Below are 6,584 nucleotides of genomic sequence, written 5' to 3'. Positions count from 1 at the left end.
ATTGGCCAACAGAACCCCAAATTGCGAAGTCCAACTAGATGTTTCTCAATGAGGCAAGTAGAACCGCACTTATGTACGGGAAAGCATCTGAGAGCAGGACAATCCCAATTTTTTTTTCAAGTCTGGATAACTGAATAAATAAATGATCACTTACATCAACTCCACAGATTTCATTATTTAGTATGAGTTAGCGAGAATGAGGACAAAATTTAGTATATGCAGAGAAAGGGTGAGACCAAAAATAAAAAGACGTCCTGATCTGTGACGACCAACATCGGTCTCCGTACATGTGATTTTTCTTTAATGTGAATGACTAGAGCACACAGCATGGTTTCCCCGATGGAAATGCATAGCCACATGATGACTCACCATGGGTATGAAGAGATGTTAGTTGGTGAACAGTAACTGTAGGTGGGGGTAGTGGGTTTTGCGAAGAAAAAGAAGTGTTTCACATCGCGTAAGGCGTTCAACGATGGAAGCGGGAGAAACTGACGGCGTCCGGAGGTAAGTCGAGTATCGGCTAAAGCTTGCAATTGGCCTTAGCAGTAAATCCTTTTTCGCAGTCCCAGCTCTCACCGCTTCTTTAACATCCAGATTCCGGGTTTGAAAATTTCATCTGAGTAGAAGCTTGATGCTTCATATCCCAGACAGCGCTAGAGGCTTTTTCACGTGAGAGCAACTACGGGTGCAGGTTGAACTATACATGGAACTTTCTACGCGATTTATTTTTGAAACACATCTTAGTGTTGAGATTGCAATTACTTTCGTTGAGCACCCTAAACAGGCACGCTTTTTAATCGCCAGCCTCAATGAGATGGTGATGATCATGTGGCTATTCCTTTACATCAGGAGGCGCAGGCTGTTGCTACCCTAGCCGTTTTTATCAGAGAAGAATCACAGGTATCGAAAGCGCACGTGAATCCCTGAACTCTGCCCCATCGCGGTGGTGAAGTAGTTAAGATGCCCGAGTACTGTTCTGGAGTACACGGGTTTGAAACTGACTGCCGGCGGCAGCATTTTGACTGACGCGAAACGGAGAGGTATCCGTATGCTATACGATGTCAGTGCACGTTAAAATTCCCGAGTGGTAGAAATTACTTCGCAGCCCTCTACTACGGTACCTCTTTCTATCTTTTCGCTCTCACTCCTGCCCCGCCGGGGTGGTGCAGTGGTAAGACGCCCGACTACTGCGCCGGAGTACCCGGGTTCGAACCCGACCTCGGCGGCTGCGTTTCGATGGAGGCGAAACGAAGAGGCGTCCGTGTGCTGTGCGATGTCAGCGCACGTTCCCCAGGTGGTCGAAATTACTCCGTAGCCCTCCACCACGGCTTCTCTTTCTCTCTTTCCACTTTCGTTCCCACCTTCCTCCCTTCCCTTACGGCGCGGTTGCGGTGCCCACAGAAAACAAGTGAGATAGTTACCGCGCCTTTCCCTTCCTATGAATAAGTTTTTTTTTTCGCTCTCACTCCCACCTTCCTTCCTTACCTTACGGCGCGGTTCAGGTCAACGTTTGTTCAGGTGTCCGCAGAACGAGTGTGATAGATACTGCGCCTTCCGTTTTTTATAAACCAAGTCATCCTTCAGTTCGTTTCACTAGTGTGTCCTGGTGTTTCCCAGGCCCCGTTGCCGAGCAGCCACCACCATTGACGGAGTCGGACTTTATTTTTCACCTCCACCGTATACGGTATATCTCCGTCAGAGGCGGAAATACCAGCAAACCCCAGCGCCCTAGGTACAGTGGTGGTGCTCTTCGGGTGTTGGGGTGCTAACAACGGGCTGTAAAAGACCAAATGAGAGGTTTGCTTCTTCCCGCCATCTGGTGAAAGGATATACCTCCATTTACGCAGTCATTCGAAGCAAGCGAAAAGATTTCACTAGCTTCAGAATACTGACAGAATTTAGCTGTTCGTGACTTAGCTGTGGTCAGATCCAAAAGCTTTTTTGAATACTGATCATATGAAGTTAAGGAGCTGCTAAGGTTAACGAGATATAATGAATCTGCAGAACGTTTCATCGGTTACGGCGACTGCGCCTCGCTTAAAGAGGAAAATTTGCACACAGGCCATGAACACCCGCAATTTGTCAGCAGTATCCAATTTGCGTTTTACTGCTATGTCAAAATGGCTATGGTGTACACTCTTCAAGAAAACTTTACAAAATAGTTCAACAGTATCAGTGTCCATTTATTTGCAGGCAAAACTACTTGTGGTCAAACGCCATGCTAACCCAGCTGCCAAAGCCTAGATGTGCGATGGCAGCCAGGAACACCTTGGCAAAACCGGAGAAAGGAAGCAGCGACGCGGCGATCCTCCGCCCGACGACCACAATGACCACAGGCACGGGCTTTGCTCGATCGCGGAGAACGTCAACCAAGGAAGGCCACTTCGCCCCTTCGTGCATACCGCCTCCACTTCTGGAAGAGGCGCGCCCAGCAGACACGAAACCTCTGGCAGGCGTCATCGTCAAGCGTATCGTTCACAGGCTTATTCTCTTGGCCCTCGGAGCGGCCGTGCTAAGCTTGACGACCGCTCTCACTGTCTTCCTGATGGGCTGTCCCATTACCGTTGTCGTCGCACTGCTCGCCATGGGCGTCATTATCGAAATCGGCTGCTGGTTCCTCTTCCTCTGCAGCTGCTCCGAGAAATCACGCGACATGCTAGCAACCATTCTCATGGTGCGGAAGAAAAAGGACCCACTTGTGCGCACGATAAAAATGAAGCAGAAACGTGACGCTGCCCATGAAGTGGTTTCACCTGCTCCTGGTGGCAACTACTGTGTCGCCGTGTGACTGCTTTTGCTTGCTTGGTCTTGAGCTCAATGAGACAAAACATGAATGATGGAGGATGCAGTATGGTAGTGGTTGACGTGCGCTTTCTGTTGATCGTTTTGCGTAGTGGTAAGACATTTGCATGTGCTTAAATTAAAGTCTTTAACTCATTGCAGCTCCAAAGTAAATGTTCAATAGCGCTAGCTCCCTCTTGTTCACTGGCATATACTGGTCTTTGCCCGAATTTCGTTTGTTAGCTTTTTTTTTTGTGTCCTGAAATGTGTCACTTGTACATTTGACCGGAGAAGAATAACACATTTAAACTTGCTTTAAATTTGAGATTCAAGAATCTCATGCACAGCGTTGATTAGACTTGCTACTTAATTCAATTTTGAAACATAATATTCTAAAACGTACGCTGTTTATCTTGTCTTATGCAGAGCTAGTAAGATTTCTCATGGCGCAGGCTTCATGCGTGAAGTGGAGTAGAATGATCGCATGGAAAGAAGTTGGAAGCCCCGCAGCCATGTTGCAGTGGTTAAGATACCGAAGTAACCGTATTCGATCCCGAACTCGGGCGGCTACGTTTCGATAGAAGCGAAACGAAGGGGCGTCCATGTGGTGTGCAATGTCAATGCAAGTTAAATATTTTTAGGTGTTAGAAAATACATGGCCCTGTATTGCGAGACCCTGTGGCGCCATCAACGTCTCTACCAATCAGATAATTTCCTGACGCCAAGTTTTTCTGCGCTTGTGAACTCGATTGAGGAGACTAGTGTTTTGTAGCGAAAGCAAGCTACACTGCGCTATTGCTTAAAGCCATCGGCGTGGTACCGTGTGCCGTATGCAGTATGCTCCGCGGCTTGTCGCGCGTTGCCTAGTAACTGCCAAGTGGTATAGACCGATAGCAGGGCCAGGAGTTCGTTTCGTCGGCGTGGCACCACCGTGTGCCGTATGCTCCGCGGCGCATCACGCCATTGCCTGCGACTGTCATGTGGTATAGACCAAGAACTGGGCACCGTGGAAACGTGTGCCACAGAAGAACAAAAAGTAAGAGAAGAAGAAGGCAGAAGAACAGCGGTGCTAAGCGATTGGAAAAGCGGCGACGGCATGACGCGGAAAGACAGGCCCGCCTAGCTTCTATGACTGGAGACGAGGCGTAGAGTGCTGCTGCCAAGGCCGAAGCCATACGACGATAATCTTCATGCCGTTCGACACATCCCCGCCGCACCTTGTGAACTCAGTGAAACTGTGTGTGTTAAACTCTGTGAAAGGGGTATCATTGCAACCGGTGTGGTTATGTGTCTCCACAAGTGAGTTCCATGACTGCCCTAGCCGTGGATAGCTGGCTGCCTAGCCGTGCCGACCGGTAGCTGGTTCTTCTTACGGGGTACTTTAATAAAGACTTCGAGTGTGATCCTGCATTCATCGAGGATGCTGAACCGCGGTTTCAACTGGAGTTGAGCAAGCAGCAACCAGCCACTACAACGCAGTGGGGAAGTAGCCTGGACTTGGTACTACTACAGCGAAGCACTACAGATTTAACCCATGTAATTGAACGGGTTGAAACCAAGTATCACTACTTTACTGATCTTTGGAGTGTCTTCTTTGGAATGAAGTTTAAGCCGTTGCCAACCTGTCCACTTCACTATAAGCTGAACCTTAGCGTAACCAGTGAGCCGTAGCTTTCGCTAAATCGTTAGGTTTAACCGTAGTTGAACCATAGAAATGTTTTTATTCCTTCGGTCTGATTATAGTGCACTAGAATATTCCAGTTCACTTTATCCCGGGTTCGATACCAACCGCCGGCGGCTGCGTTTCTATGGGATCGAAACGAAGAGGCGTCCGTGTACAGTGCGATTTCAATGTACGTTAAGATAACAATAATGTAATAATAATTGGTTCATAGGAAAGGAAAGGCGACAAAAATCCCCAGGTGGTCGAAATTACTCCGTCGCCATCCACTATGGCTCACCTTTCTCTCTTTCACTCCCACCTCTCTTTCTCTCTTCCACTCCCAATCTTTCACTCCCATCCACTATGGCTCATCTTTCACTCTTTCTCTTTTTCCATCTTTCTCTCTTTCACTCCCACCTTCCTCCCTCTAAGGCGCGGGTCAGGTGTCCACAAAACAAGTGAGACAGATACTGCGCCTTTCTTTTCCTGTGAACAAATGATTATTATTATTATCCCTACTACTATAATATTGGAAGGGGCTAATTGTTAGGTGGATTGGTGAGCGCTAATTTACCAGCGGAATGTGTGACGAGTTTTAAGTTAGCACTGTGCTGGTTATGCGACGTGGAAGATGTAGGTGGTTGGCTCGGCGACAGTTGATAATTGCGCTTGGTTTTGTGCAGGTCTGTCTAGACAGCGCTGCATGTAAGGTTGCAGGGGGCCTAGAATCACTGCCACCTTTGTCTGTCGTTGTGGAAAAAAGTTGTTGCGAATGTACGAAGAAGGAAACGAAATCAAAAGGCCTGCTACTGGCTCTGTAGCTGAGCCACCTGCGCTGCCTCGTGCGGACAGAAAGAAAAATAGAGAAGTAGACAAAAAGAGGGAGAGAAAGACGCGCGTCGCAACAGCCGTCGTCCACCACCCAAGCGGTGGCGGGTGCAATGATGGCTTTCAACAGATACATATCGGGCAAGCCCTCACCGATTAAGCATCGGTGACCTACCAGTTGCAGCCCCGTAGGGCGAGGTGCAGCCACCAGTCAATTATGGACTAGACCTCTAAACCTCTTAACCAGTACAGAATAAGAAAATATTCTTAAACATTATATATATATATTGTCGATAATTCAGCTTTGAGTAAACCTATAGCGCAAAGCGAAGGGTTCATTACTAATGGTTGCACGTGGTAAAGCTCTTTATTTCCAGAAGAAGGAGCCGGTCAAACGGAACAAGAAGTTTCGGAAGACGCCAAGAAGAAGCCTATGTAAGGACAATACTTGAATTTTGTTGTATACTGTTCTCTGGCAGCGCGAACTACAAACTTCACTCTTAACTGTCATTGGAAAGGCATGCTCAACGTCTCTGTGTTGGTCTCCCTCAATTCGTTTCAAACGCTCTGCTTTACCTGGAAGCCCGTATGGCCAACTTAAGCACCCGCTTCCTACTACTCACGGTATGAACTTTAATCTGGTCGCGAACACGGCCTCTCAAGTCATTCGTCCAACTTTTGCATCCTAACAGACTATACTTTCCTGATCATTGGCCACGCTGTCAACAGCCACAAGTGACGGTACGCAGAAATTTTTAGCACCAATCAGTGTTGGCTTGAGTTCTTTGCAGTGGGTTGATTACACGCAGGCCGCTCTTCCACTATGACAACCATTTTCCCTTCTCACAAGAAATATATGGCTGTTAACATTTTAAACAGCCTTCTTTCTGACCACATAAAAAAATAGCCCCATCACACTGTTATCTCTAAAGATGCCTCAGTCAACCACCAAAAAAGATGCAGTTGGCATATTTTGGCGGGATTTCACATAGAACTATTCCGTCCACATCCTGGATTATATTCCTATATTCTTTGCGGAATGTTTAGCTCGTGGATTGGCTCTGTACAATATTTTATGCCATAAATCACAAGTCATCATACTGATTGTTTATCCGTATTAACCTCACTAGAAACCTCACAGAAATATTTTTAAGTCGATTCTTACGTTTTTATTCCGCGCACTTTGAAATGAGTCCGTTTTGTCTGGGTCCCTGGCCATGCAGGTGTTCGTTCAAACGAGGTGGTTGATTACATAGCGAGATCAACCATTAAGAGTCTGTATAGTATATTCCATTCCTAACTTTCATATATT

Source organism: Amblyomma maculatum, chromosome 2 (assembly GCF_055883805.1).
Source record: "Amblyomma maculatum isolate TAMU_Amacu chromosome 2, ASM5588380v1, whole genome shotgun sequence".
NCBI lineage: Eukaryota > Metazoa > Arthropoda > Arachnida > Ixodida > Ixodidae > Amblyomma > Amblyomma maculatum.
This window is presented reverse-complemented; position numbering follows the sequence as displayed.